The sequence below is a fragment of the Oenanthe melanoleuca genome, chromosome 1A (genome assembly GCF_029582105.1).
Source record: "Oenanthe melanoleuca isolate GR-GAL-2019-014 chromosome 1A, OMel1.0, whole genome shotgun sequence".
Lineage (NCBI taxonomy): Eukaryota > Metazoa > Chordata > Aves > Passeriformes > Muscicapidae > Oenanthe > Oenanthe melanoleuca.
In genome coordinates, this window is record NC_079334.1 from 209538 (window position 1) to 234420 (window position 24883).

Genomic DNA, 24883 nt, shown 5'->3' on the forward strand with positions numbered 1-24883 from the left:
TGTCTCTGCAGATTGCGGCGATGAAAAATGACAGAGGAGAAAAAAATTCATAAAGCCTAGGGCTTAAAAAAAGTCTAATAAAAGGCCAGCGGAACCGCGGAAGTTGCGAAGTCCTGCCGGGAGGGTGAGAGAGAGAACAGCGGGAGGAACTTGAACGTGAGCCTGCTGGGGAAGAGGAGGAGAGGACGAGCGAAAGGAGAGGATTTCCCTGCTGAAGGCTGGGCTGTACTCGGGAAAAGCACTGCCCGGCCGGGAGGGGAGGCTGCCCGAGCCCAGAACCGAACCCGCCCCGAGCCCAGAACCGGAGCCGAGCGGCGGAGCGGGGCTGGGGCGGTACCCGAGCAGCGGAGGGGAACCGGGGCTGGGCCGGTGCCGGAGCGGCTCCCGGGGAGGGGAAGGGCATCCCAATATCCCATCCCATTATCCCATCCCATTATCCCATTATCCCATCCCATCCCATCATTATCCCATCCCATCCCATTATCCCATCTCCTCCCTGGCACCGGTCACGACAGGCCGGGCATAAATCCGCCTGGCAGGGTGGGGGCAATTAGGAGGCAGTAAAAGAGTCAAGAAGATGGATGTTTGTGAGTTTGTGATCCTTGCGGGCTGTGTTGTTTCAGGAGGAAGCCCGAACGGGAATCCCCCAGCGTTGTGGATCTCTGGGCTGCAGCTCCATCCCAAAGCTGCTGTTCCCTTCCTCAAAACCCGCCTCTCTCACCCTCCTCTGGTCGTGACTCTGACCCAAAATTGCTCTTCACACCAGTGGAATCAGACTAAAAGTCTGTGCAAAACCCCGGTCCCCCAAAGAGTGTGGAGTAATGTATTTAGCACTTAATCCAAGCCACAGAAAAGTACAGTCACCAGCTGTGAGGTGACAGAGCCTTATGTCAGGAAACCAGCAGATCAGAAAACAGAATTTCCCAGCCCTCTTCCCCCTCCTACATCTACAGATCACTAATTTGAGACAGATTTACAGCCTTTACAGATTTATTGGTGTATCTATCTGGATAGCATGCCTATCATCCGGGGTCTGAGTATCTGGAATGGGAGCATTAGTGAAGCATACTTGGGATTTTTATTAGAAATGGGTCATAAAAACTGAGTCTGTTTTAAAATAATAGTTTTCCAGCCTAACGATTATGGAATATGGATTTATTAGTCATTTTTATGTTTGAAGCTTGGTTTGAAAACAACCTAGATATTGTTAGCAGAGTTTGGCTCTGAGGAATGGAAAGCCTCTGGCTTTTTTAAAGGTTAAGGGGCCAGATTAAGAACAGCTGGGAAGGTTTAGAGTTTATTCTGGCGAGACAGCAATCAGCAGGTTGCCATGCACACCTAGAAAAACATAGCTGGGCTCCATCTCCCCTAAACATCAACCTCCCAGAGCCACTGCCCAGAGAGCAATGCTTACATGGCTCCTTCTCAGGTTTTTTTAAATAAAAATACACATCTTTCAGGTGTTTCTAAGTCTGGATGCATCAAACAGAATGCAAATAAAACTGGGGATCTTGCAATACTGGATGCCACAGGTGCAGCAGCTGCAAATCACATAGATCAGATCTTTGACCCAATACTCCTTCTGAGTGGCATTTGCTTACATCTTACTTTATCTCCACTTTGTTACTTTACACTCACACCTCCTGATACCAGACATGTTGACACTTGAAATAATGAAAACAAAAAGAAGAACTAGAGGAATAAACACTCCCAACCTTATTTTTTTTTGCTGCCACCCCCTATTGAATTATAATACATAGATCAAAACAGACAATTGACTATATTCCTAAATTCCTTAAGCTAAAACATTAATTATTCTGTTTAGATTAAAAGCAGCACCTTTTTTTTTTTTTTTTTTTTTTTTTTAGCTGGACACGTTTTAGGATTTTTCCAGTCTCACACGAAACAGACCAGAGCTCTCCCAGGCATCTGCCACGTTCTGTGCTGAAAAGTCAAATTCAGAGTCCTTTTTCCTGCTATATTGATTCTCACATCATGTATTGGGTAGCATGATCAAAGTCAAGGCAAAAATTCGTGTGTATTGATTAGTACACGGGAAGATGAACTTTGCTGTGCTACCACGTGTTTTGATAAAAATAATTCTGCGTGTTTCTGAATGAAACAGTGTAATTATCTTTTATTCCTCTGCTACCTAAGGCTGTTTTGGGCACTTAAGTTGTGAAGATCCTTCTCAAAAAGGCAGCAGCAATTTGATTTCAGCATCTCCATCAAAATCAATACTAGGTGGGAAACGTGGTGGGTGTTGAGCCAAACAGAACATGAGTTGCACAGAATTTGAGAAGTAATGACCATTTAGGAGATTTGTGTGCAGGGACACACAAGGAAGGGGAAAGGCAGGAGGGTGTTTGTGTTAGTTCATTCTTCAGCATATGATTCCACTGGATCAGGCTGTCTACAGACAGGTACCTCTAAAACAGCAAGGGGAATTTATAGTCACCTAAAAATTCTGTCTTCCTTCTCCAGAGAAGAGAAATTCTGGGAAGGCAGAGCTCTGCCCCTGCAAATAGTCAACAGCTCAAGACTTGACTCGAGTTCTAGTTCTGCTGAGGCATCTTTGTGGCACTTTGGGCAAACAGGTGTCTGTAATATCCCAAAGAAAACAGGAGCCATTGCATAGGATGAGCTCATTGTGTCAGACCTCCACCAGGGAAACTGCACAACTCACACTGCAGTGGAAACCAAAAGTTACCCCTTCTGTCTTCCATTTGGAGCTCAATCTTCCTTGTGATGGTGGAAAGTTCTTGGGGACTTCAGAGGAGACAGACCCAGCAAGTTCCATGGGTTACTGTCACAGAAAGGTCTGTAAGAAAATAAAGGTGAACATCCAGTTAGTTAAAAAAGCTCAACTGCCTTTAACTGGGGAAAAAAAAAAAAAAAAAGCCAGTTTGCTAATTTGTGAAATGTACTGTGATTAAAACCTACACATGATGATGATGTTCTGGACTTCAATGCTAGTTTTCTATGTTAGGATCTCAAATTATTTTCCAAACTTTCCAAGTCATTAAAATCCTCAGTAGTTTTAGGTAATGACCAGTACATTGCATGACAGATTGATACATCTGTTTCCTGGAGCACTTGAAAATATGCTTACTCAAAAATATCAGCATTTTCCTGACTTCAGGGGCGTTTCACAGACTATCACATGAAATTAGATTGAAAGTTTTCAAAATTACAGATTGGTCATGCAACTCATTAAGCATCCAGAGAAGTATGTAGTAAAAACTTTAATGTGTGAGTTATCTTGCTGATTCAGTGATTTTAATAGTGAATGTGGCATGGAAACATATTTACCATGTGAGTTAGATTATTTTCATACCGTTTTCAGCAAAGAAGTAGTAAATAATGCTATTTTGGGGTTGAGATCAGCCATACTCACAACACCCACACTGCATCTGTTTCACTTAATTCACAGATTCAAGGTTTTCTTCTTAAGGGGATGACTGAGGTATGTAATGAACAAAAATTAAGTCCTGTATTGTGGAGAACATCCACTTGATGACAAATCAAATTTTTTGATTGATGAAAATTTCCATTGCCTTCCATTGTGCTGTGCACAGAAAGAACTGCAGTTACTCTATTGGGAAAACAATTAGAATCTCATGCACTGTGAAGAACAGGCAGATTCAGATTTTTCCCAAGCACAGAACTGAGCTGCTCACTCTCTAAGTCTGTTATATTTCCACTAGAGGCATTTAAGAAAGTACAACCTTACAAGCACTCTGTTCTGCTGTTTGGTTTTTTTTTTTAGAGATCCAACCTTCATAGTACTCAAATGACTGTCCCAGAAATTTGGCTGCTAGGTTTTGCTAACATTAGATAATTATGCCATAAATTTCTCTCTCTCATAAGTTTAGGTTCAGGAAAAAATAACTTCTAAAATCCTGTATGTTATAATTTTGAAGCCACCTGAAGTAATAGTTTTGAAAGCAAATATTCAACTTCTTTCAAAAGCAATAATTACAAGTACACTGGCTGGTTCAAATCTGCATAGGACCCTCTGTTTATTTTGTGCTTCAAATGGTGTTTAGTTTTCTGATCACTGAGTTAATTTTAACTCTTCCACTATTCCTTTTTTTTTTCTGAATATACACTTAAACTGGTCACTCAGCAAATTTGAGTGGATACATCAATGTTTGTAGGATGGGGCCCTACTTCTCATCAATTTTGATTTGACTGGACTATCCAGCTCTCCTTGGTCCCTAAACACCAAATATTCTCTCATTTTTATTTTTTTTTAATCTGTTTTTCCCCCTCATTCTTAGAAATATTCTGTAGAAAGACAAGGAAGTCACAAGTTCCTCTATCAGGAATTCCAATGCTGTTTTGTGTAACCTGTTTTTTTACAGTTCTGGGTGACAACAGTGAAAAATCAAGTTATTTCCTAACCTGAATACTGTCTTTGGTGTCAGTTCCATTTTACCTTCTATTCCAGAGCTAACAGTACCAAAAAAATGTCAGCAAATGACTTTTATTTTTCAGTAGTTGTGTAAGTACACTAAGTTTTATGCTTCCTGGTTTTGTCATTTATAAGTATGTATGTAAGTGTGCAACTTCTGTCCTAGGAAATGGAACAGATATTTTCAAAGCATCTTTTTCTAGTAAGACTAACAAAACCAGTTCTGCTTAAATAGCTGGGAAACAGAAAAGTAGACTGAAAGTAAGTTATAACTAGTCTATTGCAAGGAAAATGACCAAATCTCTCAGTAAAGGGAAGCTAAGAATAAATACTTGTTCTACTGATGAGGCAAAAATGTACTTAATTTGATTGAAACAATTCTCACTTGACATGTAAAGCACACAATCAAAGGTACAGGCTCATTAATAACTCATTAATGACAGCCCCTCACTGAACCATGCTAGGAAGTTTTTTTTAGAATGAAAAAAATGTAATGCAAAGTCTTACTATTCAAGAATCAAGTTCTAAATGGATTTGGAATCACATTATTGCAGTCAGATAAGTATCTAAAGATGCACATAAGTATTTAGTGGGGTTTTCAAAGATTGTTTACCTTAAAGTGCCTGCATCCAAAATCCTTCAGCTGCCTCTGCAGTCCTCCCAGAGCTGAGCCAGGTGCTGAAGTTCCTTCTGGGCTTGTCCAGGAGCCTTGCAGTGTCAGCAGAGCCGAGCTCTCCAGTTCCTGGCTGGCAGGATTTCAGGCTCAGCTCCTCCACCTGCAAGAGAAGCTCTGTCCCTGTCTGGTGCACCTGGAGCAGCTCCCCAAAACCACCAGCCACAAAGCAGGGGTGCTGGCAGCAAATCCTCTCACCCATTCCTCTGCTGTGCTTTCGGTTCCTGCCCGGGGAATATTGTTAATCCTGCCGGCCTCGATGGTGAATCTGTTTCATTTTGTGTAAATAAATAACAAACAGCTGTGGTGAAAAGGGAGCAGCAGTGGTGTGACACCACAGCCCTGCAGAGGGGCAGGGACACCTGGCTCCCAGCTGCTCCAGAGGCTGCCTTACAAGATTTATAATGCAAATGTTGAAAATAAGATTAAATAAATACGTTTAGAATACATAAAGTACCCACTGGGGCAGGGACAGGTGTCTCCATCGTGAATATCCCTCCTTTCTCTGCTGCCAGACTCCACACATCTGGTCCCTCTGCAGGAACCCCACAGCCTGACCCCCTTCTGCACTGCCCTGGCCATGCAGAGAAATGAATCACTGTCCCAAATCCAAATCCAGCAGCCTGGACTGCCGTGCTCCACCCCACAACACAGACATCCCTCAGCTTGGGGACTGGGTCCCAAGTGAGTAACTGAGGAACAAATAAATCAAAAATACCTGTGAAACAGTGCTGCCCTTTGACACTGACTCTCAGTGGGGGCTAGATCTTAGAGTGATAGACTTGTGAACCTTGACAGGCTGTTTTCCTAGATCTGAAATCTTGGTGTTTTTAATCAGTTCCTTTTAAGCACAAAGGGGATATAACTAAATCTATCATCTAAACCCATCCATTTTATATCAGATTGCTTTAATGCTTTCTCCCCTACCAGCCCCAGAGGCATTATCCATTACAAGGACCAGAACATTTACAGGCACTATGCAGTGTACAGGTACTAACACTGCCCAGGCTCACACCTGCCAGGAGATGATTTTCTTGGGGAAATGAGGAGCTCACCTGTGTGCTGAAGTGGTTACACACCACAGAGGAAGCTTTAGGCTCAGGACAGGTGGGTTTGGCCCCAGTTAAATCCTGGGAGCTGCATGTTCCCATCTCAGCCTGACCTGACTCCCACAGCCATTCACACCAGCACAAGGACACAAGAAATTTTAACAGCAGCTTTGTTGAGCTTAATGGAATTAAACCTGTGCTGAGAGAAGGGGTAAAAACTGGGTTAGGAATAGACTGTAAAGCCATAAGTGGTACAGCAGCTTAAGGTGCTGATATGAAGGTTTTTATTGCAATAGAGAGCTCTATGTTCACTCAGAGCTGGAGATTTTGCCCAAGGCTTCATAACCTTATAATATAACATTTTTCCAACTGGTATGGCTTTCTCAGCAAAAATTATAAAAATATAAATGCATGTTTTAAGATTTATAGAGGAACATAGCCACTGTAGAGCTGTGTTCTCAGAGAGCCTGCACCTGCAGAGGGCTGGGAGGGTAATTCTGGAGAGCCTGGACCAGAAGTGGCAGGAATGAGAAATTCCATCTCTGGTGCTGGCCTGGGGACAGGAGAGCACAGGAGGGAGAGCTCGTGTTGGAGCTGGCTCTGCTCCAGAAACATCAGGTGTCACTCTGAGCCTGCACCATGGGAATCCTGCATTTTGGGCTTTTAGCACAAAGGGCAAGCAATAAAATATCCTGCAGGAATGTTAATGTTTGGTGCCTTTGTGATTTGGCACCAAGATGATTAGTATTTTTCTCTTTAAGCAATTATTAAGTGACCAGCTTTGGGCTAATGTTTTTTCCAGTATTGGAAACATCCATTTTCACATCCTCTCAGCATGTTAAGCAATACCAGGAAAGCAATCTTGTTTACAATTTAGAGCAAGAATTTTCACCTCAAACCAGAAGCCTGGATTCTTAAAATTGTATACTGTAGGTTGAGGTACAGAATAAATTCTAAACCATGTATTTCAAGAGCTTTTTTCAGTTCCTTTTTCTCTTAATTTTCTTTTCAGAAGAGCAACATGGGTACACAGTTTAATAATAATAAATAAGTCTTGGTCAACCACTTCCAGCTTCTTTTTCATTAATTTATGTAAAACTGTCAGCACGTCACTGAGTGCAGTTCTTGATTTCAAAGAGGTCTGAAGGGGGAGGAAAGCATTATTGCAAATGCATTACTGAAAGCAGGAATATCTCTGCTGAATTTCAGAGAGAGCCAGTTACTGAGGGCAGCTGCTCTTGCCAACAGCTGAACTGCAGATCCTTCAAAAGGAAACTGAAAATTATGTACATCATGGAAAAACAAGGGTTTATCTCTTAATTAATGAGAAATAAAAAAACAACCACCCAGCTACCAAGGCTGCCTTTGAGTAAAAGAGTAAATGAGACACTGACTTTTTAAAGTGAAACCTGCTTACCACAGGTGTACATTGGGCCAAATTTAGGTTTCTCTTTGGGAATGTGAGACACCTGTGAAGTTGCTCCACAAAGACTGATGACATAAAGAGTACCTGGGCAGACACTGGAACAAATCCCAGGAATTTCAGCTCCCCTCGTCCATGGACCTGCATTTGGTTGCTTTAAAATGTGATCTCTTCATGATTGTAGCATGATTCCTTATTCCTCCCAGAGAGCTCCTGCTCATGTCATTCACATTTGAATATTTTATCAATGCAGCACCACCACAGCAGTTACAGAAGGACTCAGGAGCTAAAACAGGCCCTGTAGAGGAGAAAAGCAACATTTTCACTTGGATTGTTAGTAATACAGCTGAAAAGGAGATGAGCAAATCTTGGGGTGGAGAGTTCAGCCCTTCCTGTCTGTGAACTGGATTTAAACCTTGAGCCAAACAAAACTGTGAATTGTGAGGTGGGTTTGGTTTTACCCTGTAGTCAGCAGCTGGCTCTGAAATATAATCATAAATTGCCCAAGTCTATCAGAGATCTTTTAAGACAACCTCTTAAATAAATCTGGGCCATTTCAAATTCATAATGAAATCTTAATCCAAGCAAGTTTCATAGGCAGCAGATATTGATCTAAACACAGTTGATTAAAAAAAAAATTAAAAAAAAAAATAATAGGCATTTCAGTCTCAAAAATGAGGTTACCTGCAAAGCTTGAAACATGAATCAGGAAGTTATTAGCTATTCACTCCAGGTATGGCTCCAAAGCTGGATTTGGCATTGCTATCATATATCAATGTACAGAGGAAGGCTGGTAAGAGATAACTGAGGATTGAGGGCCAGCCTAAGTGCAGCTGCTCCCTGAACAAACAAAATGTAAATTTACATCCATACTCTGGACACCTTTGTTACATTTTCTTACAGAAAAACTGAGGGGGCTTTTGCTAAAGCACTGGAAACCAGACCCTGTTTCCCACTTGTGAATATTCTCCTGAGTGACAAGGTATCCCTTCAGTAACAGCAATTAATTATTTATTAATCAGTTATTAATTCCTGAGCATGCTTGCAGGTATGTTTAATGGGACACAAACTGTGAGAGGGTGGTAATTCACAGTTTGAATCACAAAACTCAATATTAATTCACAGTTTAAATCACAAAAATCTATATTAATTCACAGTTAAAATCAATATTAATTCAAAGTTAAAATCACAAAAATCTATATTAATCCACAGTTTAATTCACAAAATCTGTGTTACAGAGCTCTTGTAAAGAATCCCATCTGTAGAGCCAGTGGGTTCATGTGCTGCCTGGGACTTGCCTGTGGCAGCTCCAGCCCATTGCACTCAGACAGCCCTGGCTCAGCTGGGTCTCCTGGGAGCCACAAAGTCTCTGAGAACACTCAGATGACGTTTGGGAGCACGGGGGAGCCTCAGCCAGCTCTGTCCTGTGCCCCTTTGCTGGGCTCTATTTTTGGCTCCAGGCACGGGCCAAGATCACATTCCCAGACTTTGCCTGTGCCTGAGCAAATATTGTTGGGGCCAGATTTGGGGCAGTGATCAGACACAGACACAGAGAGTTCCTGTGCAGGCTGTGCCACAGGAGCACAGCAGTGCTGGGACCAGGCTGGAGCATCCCTGCAGGGAGATCAGGGTGCTCAGGACCAGGCTGGAGCATCCCTGCAGGGTGTGGGACCAGGCTGGAACATCCCTGCAGGGTGTGGGACCAGGCTGGAGCATCCCTGCAGGAGCTCAGGGTGTGGGACCAGGGCTGGAACATCCCTGAGGGAGCTCAGGGTGTGGGACCAGCTGGAACATCCCTGCAGGGAGCTCAGGACCAGGCTGGAACATCCCTGCAGGGAGCTCAGGGAGCTCAGGACCAGGCTGGAACATCCCTGCAGGGAGCTCAGGGAGCTCAAGACCAGGCTGGAGCATCCCTGCAGGGAGATCAGGGAGCTCAGGACCAGGCTGGAGCATCCCTGCAGGAGCTCAGGGTGTGGGACCAGGCTGGAGCATCCCTGCAGGGTGTGGGACCAGGCTGGAGCATCCCTGCAGGGTGTGGGACCAGGCTGGAGCGGTGTGGGACCAGGCTGGAACATCCCTGCAGGGAGCTCAGGGAGCTCAGGGTGTGGGACCAGGCTGGAGCATCCCTGCAGGAGCTCAGGGTGTGGGACCAGGCTGGAGCATCCCTGCAGGAGCTCAGGGTGTGGGACCAGGCTGGAGCATCTTCATTTCTTTGTGGCAGGCATGGTTCATCTTGTTAGAGTTATTTGTCTGGCTTAGTGCTTTCCAGCACATAGAGGGATTTACAGTGCTTCAGCAACTTCAGGGGAAGACCCAGGAAGTGAAAAAAGGGGGGAAAACAAACAACAAATTTCCTCCAAAAGAAAAATAAAAATAGTATTCACCTGATGGTGTGTGCTGATGAGAACAGAGGATCCCAGCCAGTGCTGAGGTACCATCACATCTGAGACTGAAATAGAGATATTCCTGGAGACATGTAGCTTTGGTGGTATTTGGTGTCTTTATCTTCTTTAAAATGCAAAATAATGAAAGGAAACTCTGTGAAAATAAAAAGGAACAAATTGAGATCCAGGTTACAAAGCAGAACTATTGTCAGAAAATATGGAAGTATAATTAACAAAGAAAAAGAAATAAAACAACAAAGCCCAAACAACCAAATCCCCTCCCCTCCAAAACAACAAAAAACCCCAATAAACACAAAACCAACAAAACAAAACAACAACAACCACCAAACAAACTGAAAAAAACAACAAACTCTGTCTTAGATGGTGGAAGAACTCACCCTCATTTAACCATGAGAATTTACTGCCAGAGTGAAACTTGCCTTTCAAGATTTGAAAAACCCCAAAAACTGAAACCAAAATAAAACATCCCACGAAAGACCCAACTATGAGTTCAATGCCAACATCACCAAGCCATGTTCAGCCCACTTTAAAACAAGAAAAACTATATAAAAACCTTTAGAGAGCAAGTTCTCTTGTAAGTTGAAATACTGAACAGGACGGAGATAGATGGTAAATATTTCCATGCATTCTCTTTTGCTTTTTTTTTTTTTTTTTTTTTTTTTTTTTTTTTTTTTTTTTTTTTTTTTTTGAGTTGTCAGTAGCACATCCTCATTAAATATTCAGTGGGACTCCTATCTCAGCATGGGAACATTCAGAATTTTTGTGTACACAGGAGTAGAGAAGGAGCACTTTTCCTCCCAAGCCATTAAAATCCATCTGGGATATAAAAATGGTTCTTGTGTCACATCATGAAACATTTCTGGCTCACCTGCAGCAGCACAGAGGGAAAGGAGGTTCTGCTGCACCCTGGGTGGTGGTGGGACCCTGCTCTGGGGTGGGACTGCAAAGAATTTCTGACAGAAATCACCTGAGGAGACCAAATCAAACACACAAACCTTTAGGTGACTGTGCCTGAGCAAACCCAGCTGCCTGCCCTGCTCTTCTCATGAAGAAAAGGTTTCTAAGCACAACATTTGGAGCACATTCCCAGCAGACTGTTAAATCAGACTGCTTGTAAATCCTAATTTATAAATAAAAGCAAAGGAATTTTCATCCACCCAGTGTCCAGTTCTTCTCCCCTCACATTAAGACAGGATTATGATTCTGAAGCTGTTGGACACAGAAGGAAATCATGTGTGATCTGTTTACCTGTGGTAGCAGCTGTTATCATTCACTGATCATGAACAACAAATATATTCTCACTTAGTAGAATATCATTACATTTTTTTTCACATTTGATAACTGACAAAAAATGTGCACATACAAATTCATGTTAATGTAATAATAAAAATGATCTTGCACTCAACAGTTATATAAAATACCTTAATGTACACCCTTTCAACACTGGCAGCAGCTACTGTTAGGATCAGTTTTGAGAGTGAAAGGATGGACAGAAGCAGGGAAAAGATGTTGCTCCAGGGTGTTTGAAATGAAACAACCTGTTCAGTTACATGGCCACTGTTGCCCTTTTGCCTCTTAGTATTTCATATGAAACAGATGTTTTTTCACATCCAGTCCACTTGATAACTGCAGTTAGGAAAACACAGACAGACACACTGGCAGCTGTGGAGTCTTTCAATTAGGAGTAGTCCTTGCAATTGCTTGCCTTACCTGACTGTGATCATTGTGTGGCTGATTGGTGCCCCAAAATTCTATCAGCAGTCCAGGACACTCAGCAGTGGGTGTCACCATGGCTCTTCTGCAGCCTCCCAAAGCCTCCAGTGCTTCTTAAATGCTTTGGTGTGTGGGATAGCACATGTGGATATATAAATATAAAGGACAAGCACCATGGCACCTCCCTGGATAAAAGGGAATGGAGGGGAGGGGGGAATGGGACTGAGGTGTGGTTGTGATTTCACAGTCAATGGCAGGCATGTCCTTCCCTGCAGGACAAGGAAATGACCTGTTTGATCAGGAAATGGACTGAGAACCAGAACTCTTTGGGGAATTTGCTCCAATCTGCCAGATGAGGGATAACCTAAGCAAGGACAGCAGAAGGCAGCAACATGATGATGTTTAATTAAACTCCTTTCAGCACATAGATCTGAGCACAGAGGAGCCAGAGAATTAGGGTCAGTTCTTCCCTGAGCCTCATGCAGGACACAAAGTCACTGTGGGGAAATTGTACCTCACATATAAATGAGTCTGTGTACACACATGAATACCTCACTTCATGGAAACCCTTAGCTGAGTGCACCAAAGGTGGGTTACAGGACATGGAAAGTGAATGGGAAAGCAGGGAGCATCAGGGTTTTTGTTTTCAAGCACTTTTAAAAAAATGAATAAATTCCCTGCTTGCTGAGAAGTCACAGCCCTGGTTTTTCTTGGCCCCTCTCTAAAATAACCTTGCAGCTATAGATTCCCCTCACCTTTCATGGAGCTATAAAATACTTTTTCCAGCCCATGAGACACATTCCAGCTCACAGGTGTCCCAGCACAGATCCCACCTGTGCTGGCTGTGATTATACCTGGGTCACCTGGAGCTTCCCAGGACAGGATCAAGGACCAGGAGCAGCTTTCACAATGCCTGGAAGGGAAATAAGTGCAAAAAGTGACTTTAGATAGTCCTAGCAAAAGTAATTTCATCTGTTAGCAGCACAGGCTGGATACACCTCTGCTATATAATGGGTTTATAAATAGAAATAAATATTAAGTGGCCAATGATGCAAGGCTGTGGGGCAAACAGGGGACCAGCTCTCCTCCTGGAAGGAAAGAGTGAGGAAGGCCCAGGGAAGGAGAGGGCAGAGGTGCAGCCAGGGAGGAGAGCAGCAGCAGGGCAGCAGCAGAGCAGCAGCAGGGCAGCAGCAGAGCAGCAGCAGAGCAGCAGCAGGGCAGCAGCAGGGCAGCAGCAGAGCAGCAGCAGAGCAGCAGCAGGGCAGCAGCAGGGCAGCAGCAGGGCAGCAGCAGGGCAGCAGCACAGGCAGCAGCAGAGCAGCAGCAGGGCAGCAGCAGGGCAGCAGCAGAGCAGCAGCAGAGCAGCAGCAGGGCAGCAGCAGAGCAGCAGCAGGGCAGCAGCACAGGCAGCAGCAGAGCAGCAGCAGGGCAGCAGCAGGGCAGCAGCAGAGCAGCAGCAGAGCAGCAGCAGGGCAGCAGCAGGGCAGCAGCAGGGCAGCAGCAGGGCAGCAGCACGGCAGCAGCAGAGCAGCAGCACAGGCAGCAGCAGGGCAGCAGCAGGGCAGCAGCAGAGCAGCAGCACAGCAGCAGCACAGCAGCAGCAGGGCAGCAGCAGGGCAGCAGCAGGGCAGCAGCACAGCAGCAGCACGGCAGCAGCAGGGCAGCAGCAGGGCAGCAGCAGAGCAGCAGCACGGCAGCAGCAGGGCAGCAGCAGGGCAGCAGCAGGGCAGCAGCAGAGCAGCAGCACAGGCAGCAGCAGAGCAGCAGCAGGGCAGCAGCAGGGCAGCAGCAGAGCAGCAGCAGGGCAGCAGCAGGGCAGCAGCACAGCAGCAGCAGGGCAGCAGCAGGGCAGCAGCAGAGCAGCAGCACAGGCAGCAGCAGAGCAGCAGCAGGGCAGCAGCAGGGCAGCAGCAGAGCAGCAGCAGAGCAGCAGCAGGGCAGCAGCAGGGCAGCAGCAGAGCAGCAGCAGGGCAGCAGCAGAGCAGCAGCAGGGCAGCAGCAGGGCAGCAGCACAGGCAGCAGCAGGGCAGCAGCAGGGCAGCAGCAGAGCAGCAGCAGGGCAGCAGCAGAGCAGCAGCAGAGCAGCAGCAGGCTCGGGGCTGGAGCCCAGGAGAAGTGAGAGCCACTGCTAGAAACCTCCCTGAGAGCCCAAAGAGAGGCAATTGTCACTGGGGGATGGTATTGCCCTTGTCATTTCCTTCTAGGCACGGTATCCCAATCCACATGTGCAGACACAGACGTGCTTTTTCTTGGCTTTTTGTCCAGACATTTTATATTTTGGCTATTTGCACCAGAGCTTGCCAAACTTTCAAGCTGGGAGTTCCATTTCAAGCATACCTTTGTTATATTTAAAATCAGTTTTAACCAATTTGTGGCTGGGAACCCCACAAGCTGTGTTTTTGAGCAACCTTTACTCCTGGGGTTCCAGGAGGAGCAGACAAAAGCTGATTTCCTCAGGAGAGAGTCTCCATATGGCACCAGTGCCCAGTGCTGGACAGACTGCAGCTGCCTGCCCTGCCCACGAGCTCTGGGTGAGCAGCAGTGGCTTCTGCAAGCCCTCAGCAGCTGTCAACTCACCTGAGCAGCTCCCAGCTCACCCCAGCATCTCCCAGCTCACCTGACAGCTCCCAGCTCACCCCAGCAGCTCCCAGCTCACCCCAGCAGCTCCCAGCTCATCCCAGCAGCTCCCAGCTCACCCCAGCAGCTCCCAGCTCATCCCAGCAGCTCCCAGCTCACCTGAGCATCTCCCAGCTCACCCCAGCAGCTCCCAGCTCACCTGAGCATCTCCCAGCTCATCCCAGCAGCTCCCAGCTCATCCCAGCAGCTCCCAGCTCATCCCAGCATCTCCCAGCTCACCCCAGCAGCTCCCAGCTCACCCCAGCAGCTCCCAGCTCACCCCAGCAGCTCCCAGCTCATCCCAGCAGCTCCCAGCTCACCTGAGCATCTCCCAGCTCACCCCAGCATCTCCCAGCTCATCCCAGCATCTCCCAGCTCACCCCAGCAGCTCCCAGCTCACCTGAGCAGCTCCCAGCAGCTCCCAGCTCATCCCAGCATCTCCCAGCTCACCTGAGCATCTCCCAGCTCACCCCAGCAGCTCCCAGCTCATCCCAGCATCTCCCAGCTCACCCCAGCAGCTCCCAGCTCATCCCAGCATCTCCCAGCTCACCCCAGCAGCTCCCAGCTCACCCCGGCAGCTCCCAGCTCACCTGAGCAGCTCCCAGCAGCTCCCAGCTCATCCCAGCATCTCCCAGCTCACCCCAGCAGCTCCCAGCTCACCCCAGCAGCTCCCAGCTCACCCCAGCAGCTCCCAGCTCACCCCGGCAGCTCCCAGCTCAGCCCAGCAGCTCCCAGCTCACCCCAGCAGCTCCCAGCTCATCCCAGCAGCTCCCAGCTCACCCCAGCAGCTCCCAGCTCACCCCAGCAGCTCCCAGCTCACCCCAGCAGCTCCCAGCTCATCCCAGCAGCTCCCAGCTCACCCCAGCAGCTCCCAGCTACTCCCAGCTCACCCCAGCAGCTCCCAGCTCACCCCAGCAGCTCCCAGCTCATCCCAGCAGCTCCCAGCTCACCCCAGCAGCTCCCACCTGACTCCCTCAGTCCAGGTGCTTGCAGCTCTCCCAGGCACTGCCCACTGGCTCCATGCTGGGCTTGGGGCAGCTTTGGTGGCCCTGTGGCCCTGGGGAAGGAGCTGAGTGCTGCCCCAGCCCCTGTGCCAGCCATTCCCTGCCTCATTAGCATCTCCTGACTGAAAAAGGATAAAACTTCAAGTGAATCCATCTGTTTTCTGCACTGCTTTGTTTATACTTTCTAATGCTGGGCTCTGGCAGGCCCAGGCACTATTTATTCATCACTGTTGTCACTTATCCCTTCATCCAGCCACAGAATTTTGAATAGGAGTGTTCGCTTACTCAGGCAAATTCTTCTCTATTTGTTTGTCTTTTTGGGTACGAGTGCCAAATATTTATTTGAAAGTGAAATCCTGAACTGCAGTCATGTGAAAGCAAAGAGACTGGGAGGAAAAGGGAATAAAGGTGTGTTTGATAGCACTCAAACTGCAGTTCCTGTCACAGATGCCACTTTTATTCTGTATAATGAGCTCTCCTGTGCTAGGAGCCCAATGCTGAGAATAAAGCAAAGCATCCTTGCACCTGTCTGAGATGGTCATGGTGGGCAGTGGTTTTTGTTCTCAGACATCCTGGAATCATAGCATGGGTTGGAAGGGACCTTAGAGCCTGTTTCAGTCCCTGCCATGGCCAGGGACAGCTTCCAGCAGAGCTGTGGGAGCCCAGAGCATCCCTGTGCCCAGAGCCCCATCCAGCCTGGAGCACCAAGGGATGGGGACAGCAAACTCTGCTCTGGGCTGAGCAAAAAAACCAGGCAAAAGGAGCCCCTGAGCACCAAAACCAGGCAAAAGGAACCCCTGAGCACCAAAACCAGGCAAAAGGAGCCCCTGAGCACCAAAACCAGGCAAGGAGCCCCTGAGCACCAAAACCAGGCAAAAGGAGCCCCTGAGCACCAAAACCAGGCAAAAGGAGCCCCTGAGCACCAACACCAGGCAAGGAGCCCCTGAGCACCAAAACCAGGCAAAAGGAGCCCCTGAGCACCAAAACCAGGCAAAAGGAGCCCCTGAGCACCAAAACCAGGCAAAAGGAACCCCTGAGCACCAAAACCAGGCAAAAGAAATCCCTGAGCACCAAAACCAGGCAAAAGGAGCCCCTGAGCACCAAAACCAGGCAAAAGGAACCCCTGAGCACCAAAACCAGGCAAAAGAAATCCCTGAGCACCAAAACCAGGCAAAAGGAGCCCCTGAGCACCAAAACCAGGCAAGGAGCACCTGAGCACCAAAACCAGGCAAGGAGCTGAGCACCAAAACCAGGCAAAAGGAGCCCCTGAGCACCAAAACCAGGCAAAAGGAGCCCCTGAGCACCAAAACCAGGCAAGGAGCCCCTGAGCACCAAAACCAGGCAAAAGGAGCCCCTGAGCACCAAAACCAGGCAAGGAGCACCTGAGCACCAAAACCAGGCAAAAGGAGCCCCTGAGCACCAAAACCAGGCAAGGAGAGAGCTGCAGAGCTCTGGGCACTGGTGGCAGAGGGGGAGAAACTCTGCTGAGAGCTGAGCAAGGGTTGGGAGGTTTGGGCTGGCCAGAAAGAACACTCCTGATTTTAAAATAGGCTTGAATTTATGTAACCTTGACTCCAATTAGAGATGATTGCAATGCATTTGTAAAACTACTTAGCACTGATGAAGTTGCAGAGGTACAGAAATGGAGTCATTTATTCTGCCTCACTAAATAGTTGTGGCTGGACCTTCTGGTATCTAACCAAGACATAATGAATGCATTCATGTTTGCCAAATCACAAAAAATGGAAGTTACTCATTGCACAAGTGAGGTACTGTGAATAGAAATCAACTTTAAAGTAACAGGATAAGGGTTAGAACAACTTAATTTAAAAAAAAACATAGTGATAATTTTTCACTTGCAGAAGAAGGCAGATAGTCATTATATAATACAACCATTTTTTCAATTTCACTTATATTCTAATCAGAAACAGCAGAATCAAAACTTTTTTTAAGAAAGAACTGCAAGTTTAAAAAAATCCATCTACATAAGAAACTCTAGCATTTTTTTCTATCATGACTTAGTTCTGGGGTAATATTTTCAGTGTCATTACAGCACTCTGAAGATCACAAACATGTTCCTGGAGTTGCTGGAACCCTCATCCTCATGATCTAGACCATTTAAGCTAACATTGGTTTTTTGGGTGGCTTTAAATATTTGGACCAAGAACCCCTCCTCCTTGTATGGAATAACATCCTTGCAGCCTTCCCATCAGATAAATGGACAAGGCTGGTAGGAAAAAGAATAAAGAATTAATCTTGATCATATTTTCTCAAACATTTGAGGAAGATTAGTCCTGACAGATGACAAGTAGTTCCCTCTTTTCTGGAGAGACTCCAATTCTCTCCCTTTGAAGCCTGTGCTAATTTCTAACTTTACCTTCTTAGAAGACAGTTTGCATAACAAAACACAAAACAAACAAGCAAACATCACTTCCCTTATTGCTCCCTCAGTTATTCCCTTATTATTCCCTCAGTTGTTTTCTCAAGGTAAAATTTTTGATTTATTCATCCACAAGTTCTAGAGGCCCATTCATTTCCATAGTACAAAGCACTGTGCAAACTCTGAGAGAGCAGCATTTCTCTGAGCTTTAGCATTGCCCTGTATAGAATAGTGCAATGTCAAGGACTGAAAAATTAAGAACTTATGCATAAATGAAAGCAAACCAAGTGCATGTAATGGTTCTTCCCAATCTCACTGCAGCCAGTGCAGAGGTGCCTGATTCCCCTGCAAGCCCTGGGAAGTGCAAACATGAGAGGAGTCTGTCTGTCCTGAGACCCTGGCCAGACCCCAGAGATTCAGAGATGCCTGGTGAGCAGGGGGTATGAAGGTCACCCTCTTGTCATCCAAATGCAGCCAGCTTCTCCTCCTGGCCTCCTGTTTGCCACACAGAGAACCTGCAGATAAACCTGGCTGTTCCTGGGGCAGCCCTGGGGCTCTGACTGATGCCTTTGGCCTTTGTCCTCAGCCCCTTTTTGTCCTGCTCAGGCCACTTGGTCCTCCCTCAGCTGAGCTTTGCCCAGGAGCTGTCCTTAATGCAAACTTCAGTTCTCCTTTCCCTCATTTTTTGTCTCATTAGTTGGGTGCAGTTTGAACACAGGGACTGAAATCATGAATCTGATTTAGCTCCTTCATATGTGGCCTCCCCCTTTTCCCACACCTTGGGCCAAGGTGTTTTCACAGGAGCTGGCCAGGAGGTGCCAGTCCCTGTTTCAGTGGCCCTGGGGATGTCTCTGGATGGTGTTTCAGTCCTTGGCCATCTTATCCCTGTCTCTGTCAATGGAGAGCCCGGGCTCAGGCTCCATGCCCCAAGGAGATTATAAAGGTCACAGGTTTTGTTACTCAGCTGTGCATTGGCACTCCTCACAAAAATCCTGCCCTGGCCTAGCAGCATGGGAGTTCTGATGTGTGAAGCTCTGCCTATCTTAAATCCCAGCTCCACACTTGGTGGGTCAGACACAGAATGATTTGAGAGAGAACACCCACTTAGGAACTCCAAAGGAAACCTCATTTCTGGCTGCACCACTTCTCAAATGTAAATTATGTTTCAGATCTTACTGACTTCCACCTGCATCCTCTGAGACATCTCTTCACAGCCACCGCCCTGATTAACTCTTTTTATGAAGTCTTTAAAATTTAAAACCAGGGAAAAAATGATTTCTGTGCCTTGGGTGCTGACACGTGTTTCTGACACGGATGGGGGGAAATTTCTCCTTTAAAATCCTGTCTGTAGGTAACTGTGTAAAGGAGCACTGGCCCTCCCCTCTTGCCAAGAGAAGCATCATTTTGGCTGCACACAAGCAGAGCTGGCTCAGAGTGACCCCTTGCAGATGCACCTACTCCTTTTGAAGGACAGGAGCAGTGCACTGCAGGTACACTGAGTTTCTGCACCCTAGGATGGGCTCACCTTCACCTCCCACACACCCTCTGCACTGCCAGGTCACATCCCAGCACAGCCCCTAGCAAGGCAAATCACAGATATGTGTGTAAGTGTTTTCAGATGGGGCAGGACAGAACTGTGAGAAGTGTCAGGGAGGCAGCCTGGGCTCCCCTGTGCCTCAGGGTGCCCTGAGCTGTGCAGGAGCAGAGCAGAGCCCAGCTCAGGCTCTGGGCTGGCCCCTGAGCAGGCTCAGGCTGGCCAGGTGTGTGTACCTGGACTCTGCTCCTGGAGCCACACCCACCCTGGGATGTGAATAACCAAGGTGTGCCTGCAGATCCACGGCTTGGAAATGCTGCCCTCCCAAAAGTGCCACCAGCCCCTCAGAATTCACTTAGCATTGAAAAGGTCCCTTAAAACATTCTCCTTGCATTGTCTCCTGCCCCCTTTGCACTGAAATGATCCCATGGAAATGATCTCACCCTTAAAGCACCAAGCTCCAAAGTCCCCCTGGAGCTCCAGCCCAGCAGCTCTGCTCCCCACTCCCATCTGCTCTGGCCCCAGCTCAGTGCCAGTGACATTTCCCTCTGCCATGGCTCAGGCAGTCCCAGCTGCTCCCCAGGTGATTCTCCTGGTGTGTGTGGTGCTGTGGTTTATCTGCTGAGATAAATCCTCCTGAGCCCTGTGGGGAGTCCTGCCTGGAGCCAGTGTGCAAAGGAGGTGGCACAATGCTCAGAACCCAGAGGCACTGACTGAGCAGTCAGCTGCCCTACTTCTGGTAGCATTGTCCTACTTTTCAGAAAGGAATTTTGCTTTTCTCCTCTGTAAGAGATTGGCTAAATACCCTGCTTTTTGCCATTACACTTTTCTTTCCTTGGGGAAAAATAAGGAAGATAAAGCAGACAGGGAATGTGCAAAATATTTTTCCAGGTTTCTCCTGTATCCCTCTTTTTGTTGTTCTATCAGTATTCATCTCAGCACTGGAAAATACAGCAGCCAGAGCAGGCCTTGCTTCAGTGATGGCTCATGTTTAAATAAGCTGATCAAAGCACTTTATAGGAACTTATTAGGCCAAATGAAGTTCAGTAGAAGTATTAAAATTGTCTTGTCACTGCAGCAAGAAAGGTTAAAGGATTTTCTTGTGATCCTGCTGGTCAGGCACAGAAACAAGAAGCACAGATCAAAATTATGATGCTGTTCCCTTTCTTTCCTTCATTGGGGTTTTGGTAAGAGCCAATAACACAGTGCAATCCTTACTATGATCTCTGTTGGGATTTTGTACTTAAATTTTAAGGGGAAATTTTTAACTAATACAGAAAAAAAATTAATCAGGCCATACATAGGAAAAAATTATCATCTAATAGCAGTTAACTGAATAGTTGAACCACCAGAAATGCTTTTCTTTTCCAAAGAATGCACATATCAAGATCTAACTGTATAAATGACTCAAGTTATGGTGAAAACAAGGTGCTGACAAACTCAGCCTGACCACAGGACAAGGGCTGAACATTGCTCTAACTTCTAATTCCTCTAATTTCCCTACACTCCACCTCTATTTCTTTAATGCTGCATTCTGAAGTTTAGCTTTGCTTCCAAAAACAACCTTCAGTTTAAACACACCCTCAGAGCAGATTTCTCTGAGCCACAGACTGTTCTTTGAAAAAGCCCAAGAAAAGGCCCCAGATGATCCTCCAGCTGGGCAGGACAGCTCTGCCTCATTGCTTCCAGCTGAGCATCTCCTTCCCTGGCTCAGCCAGGTGTGATCCCCCTGCCCCTGTGCTCCTTCCCTCCTGCCCACAGGGGCTCTGGCTCCTCTCCTGTGTCCAGGTCTGAGCAGGGACAAAGCCCTGGGCTCTGATGGAATGGGTCCCCAAAATTAACTCTGCAGTTTTGCCCAGCAAGTGTTTCTCCTGAAATTGTTTAGCACATGACCTGCTGAATTTAAAGGATTTGAATGGAAAATAAGAGCCAATCTTTCTTTCCTTTCCTTTCTTTCCAAAGAAAATTCTTTGTCTCTTCCCATCTCTATCTGGACCATCTATTTCCATCATTCCCCTTTCAATCTGAATTATTAGTGTTCTCTTGGCTGGCTGTTATGGAGGAAAGGAGAAGATATCTGTCAGGACACACACACTGCTGAACAAACCCCAAATCGTGTATCTGAGTGTGGAATGGGGGTGCTGAAGCTGAGATCTTAATAATCCCTACAGAAGCAATGACCTCTCCCCCCAGAATTTCCACCAGTGCCTCTCCACACGACAAACATTGCTACAAAAGGAGAACCAAGTATTATCTATTCTATTCTATTCTATTCTATTCTATTCTATTCTATTCTATTCTATTCTATTCTATTCTATTCTATTCTATTCTAATCTTATCATAACATAACATATAATATATAATAGATATAATATATATAAAATATATAATATATATAATATATATTATATATATTATATATATAATATGATATTATAACATGATGTAGACAAAAATAATGACCAATGTTTCCCAGTTCTCACCTAACCCCTGCCAAAATCACTGCCATGCCCATAATTGTCTTGGATGCATATAATGGATTTATGAAGACAAAGGAAGATATTGCAATGGTCAATAAACAAAGCAACACAAACTGATGGGAGTGTGGAAAAATCCAGCTGGGAGGATGTCCCCTTTATAATCCCTTTGCATATAAATTTACCAAGTGCCCAACTTTATTTTATTTCAGCCCTACTAGATTTTTTTTTTTTTTTAATTTCCCCCCTATTTTTTCAGTAATCTGAGAAATTACATGGGTCATTCAGGCAGCCTTACAAACACTGACCAGCACCTCGGAGTTTTGGCACCAGGTCAGAGAGAATTTACCTGGGAATGGATAACTGAAAGGAGCCAGAAGAAGTGCAGGGGGAAAGAGGCTTTTGTAGAGCCTGCCTTCCCCAGTGCCACAGACAGACCCAGAGCAGGCTCTGCTCATTCCCTCAGGGGCAGGACCCCGAGGCTCCTCCCTGGAGCCCCAAGGTGGGCAGCAGGGATCAGCACCACAAAGCAGCAATCCTGAGCCAGAGGCTGGATTTCCTCACAGCTCCCAGGCCTGGCCCCTTGCCCACTGTTCCCTCCCCAGCTCCTGGAGTGGGGATGCTGCAGCTGGTCCCTGGCATCCCTCTCAGCTCCCTGATCCATGTGGGGCTTGTCTGAGCCCCAGTTCAAGCTCTCAGCACACCTGTGGCACACATGGAAACTTGAGCATTGCTCCTCGTTTTTTCCCTGCAGTTTCTCTTTGCTGCTGTATTCCTGTGCTCCTGCCAGCTTCAGCTGTTCTTTGCCTCTAGCACTGGCTGCTGCACAGGGTGTGTGCAGAGAGTCTACAGAGCTTGCTCTGTGATGTACCACAAGTTCAAAGCACCTCCTGAAGGTGTCAAAGATTAATTTCTACTTCAGAATTTACCAGAAAGCACTCTTACAGGTGTACATGTCTCTTGCTACTCAAGAATTTTCAAAATCTTTTAAACCTTTTTCTAAATAAATAAATACTTCAGGAGTGTATTATCAAAAGCAAAGGAGTGCAGAGCTCTTCAGCCATCCAGGGCTCTTGGGGAAGTTGTGCTTCCAGAGGGTGGGGTCCTATTTTAACTGAAATTTGGGGGAAATGGGGAAAGGGAGGAACTCTATCTGCATATCCTCTCTGTCTTCCCACCCATCAGCAGCCCAGCCAACACAGCTTGGACCCAGATATCCTAATTTTTAATTTCTTTCTCAGGAAACCAGCAGCAGGCAATCCTCTTACCTCAGTGGGGGTGAGAGGTCTGGAGCTGCATTTCAGCATCTGGTGCCCCTGGGGGCCTGATCCCTGGGATGGACAGAGCTGTGTGACTGGGCAGGGCTGGGCAGGGTCCCTCCTGCCCCATTCACCCCTGCCAAGCTGCTCTTTGGTGTGCCAGTCATGTGCAGCCACAGTGAGGGACATGGGCTGCATTTACTGGCATGTATCCCTGAGATCCAGCTAGCCAGTGCTGCAAACAGTGCAAAGGCTGCAGTTAAAGGCTTGGGATAACACACCTTATCAATATTGCAGTGTTTATAGTGCCAGTGATGCTAACACAACCTTTCCTCTGCACTGAAATGATTGCAGTGTCTCCACAGATATCCCACTTCCAGAAATAATCATTTTATGGGGGCCCTTAGTTATTTTTACCTGTTCTTTCTGCATAAATTCATTAAAAGCTGTCCTCTTTTCTCTGGCTAACAAAAGTAAAGTAAAACATAACACAAATAAATCAAGAATACATCAATACCACACTCTGGGACTGTGTAAACTGTACTTCTTTTGAAAGTGTGACTAAAAAAGAGATCCTGATTGAGTTTGGCATATAAAGAGTACAGGTTCATAACTTTGCAAACAGTTCTGTAAGTTAAGTGAGACTCAAGATAATAACACAGCAAAAATGCACCCAAAATAGCCACTAATCCATCATTTAAAACATGCATTTAAGTAGACAAGGTAGATATGTGATACTTCTTATTGGAACAAGACTATTGTATAAAGTTCAAGCTTCAAGGCCCAGAAGTTCCACTTCTGGATGTATTATTATATAAAGATTAGATTAATATTCTTGTTTCAACCAAAGATATCATGTAATCTGTGCTGTCTTAGATTGAAACTTCTTGTTCTTGGACCAATAAGGACACACATATTCAAGTTTTCCATTATTTTGACTGAACCTCAGAGTATTTAAAACACATCTTTAAAAAGCCAGTGGTGAATTATGCCTAAAAGGCAATTTTATAGAGAGACCCATGGCTGTTTCTCTGGGTGTCCCCTAACTAGCAAAGCCCCCTACTAAAATCCAAGGGAAATTAAGGTCTGGTTTGTTTTTTATTTTTGTAGAGTACAACTGAGCCTATTTCTCACAGCTTTACCCCTTTTTTGTGTTAGAATTTCCCTCCCTCCTGTGACCAATCTACCAAAGGCAGGGTGGGTGTGTGGAGGAAGCACAGAGGCTTTGGTGGTGAGGAGCAAGTCTTTGGCAAGCTGTGATTTTGGGTTTGGTGCACAAAGCTGTGCAGTGTGGGACTGCTGAGCTGCTGGGTAAAGTGCCTGGATTCTCCTGTGCATTTCTGTGGATTTCAGCCCTTCCCAGGAGAGCTTGGGCTCAGAGATGGGTCTGAAATCCCCCACACACCAATGCCTCAACTGTCTAACAGGGCTAGATTTGATTCCACAGGATAGAAAATGTCCTTAGGAGTTCAGCCCAGCTAATTAAAATCCTGCCAGTGTTACCTGTGGGTGAAACAGGCCACAGGGATTTGGTGAGCACATGGAATTCAGGAATTATCAGGCTGGAAAATCCATGGGCTATATCATCAGTAAAAGCTGTAGGATTGAACTTGATGGCTTTTTTTGAAGACAGCCTTGAGACAAGAATCTTTAGAGCCTCAAGTTATGAACATATTTTGGCTCAGCCTTGCACATTTTGACTTAAACTACATAGTTCTGTCTCCTTGTACAAACAGTGAGCAGCTGTGGAAGGTTACATTAAATATTAGATAAAACTCTACTTGGGAGCTGCAATCAGTTCTTCAAGAAGACAAAAACCCCTCAGCTCCTGCTCTCTTTAAGGTGCCTGCTCTTGGAAAAAATTACCTAAAATCCATCCACGTGGCACCAAGGGATTTTTCCTTCCAAGTGTGCTCTTATGAGAAACGCAGAG

The 24883-nt window shown here is 46.2% G+C and overlaps 1 long non-coding RNA gene across 3 annotated transcripts; it reads right to left on the bottom strand.

Annotated features, from left to right (window-relative positions):
- Nucleotides 1–488: 488 nt before the first annotated feature.
- On the bottom strand, nucleotides 489–23113 carry LOC130248534 (uncharacterized). Of its 3 annotated transcripts, XR_008839644.1 has the most exons (8): nucleotides 12535–12588; nucleotides 10836–10934; nucleotides 9947–10100; nucleotides 7650–7860; nucleotides 6146–6333; nucleotides 5031–5358; nucleotides 1840–2821; nucleotides 489–1715 (listed from the first exon to the last, which is right to left on the bottom strand). It is a non-coding gene; the product is annotated as an uncharacterized LOC130248534 (long non-coding RNA). The 3 variants fall into 3 exon arrangements; XR_008839646.1 differs by lacking the exons at nucleotides 10836–10934; nucleotides 12535–12588 and adding an exon at nucleotides 22960–23113 and having other exon boundaries at nucleotides 5031–5193; XR_008839645.1 differs by lacking the exons at nucleotides 10836–10934; nucleotides 12535–12588 and adding an exon at nucleotides 12436–12534 and having other exon boundaries at nucleotides 5031–5193.
- Between the last annotated feature and the right edge of the window lie 1770 nt (nucleotides 23114–24883).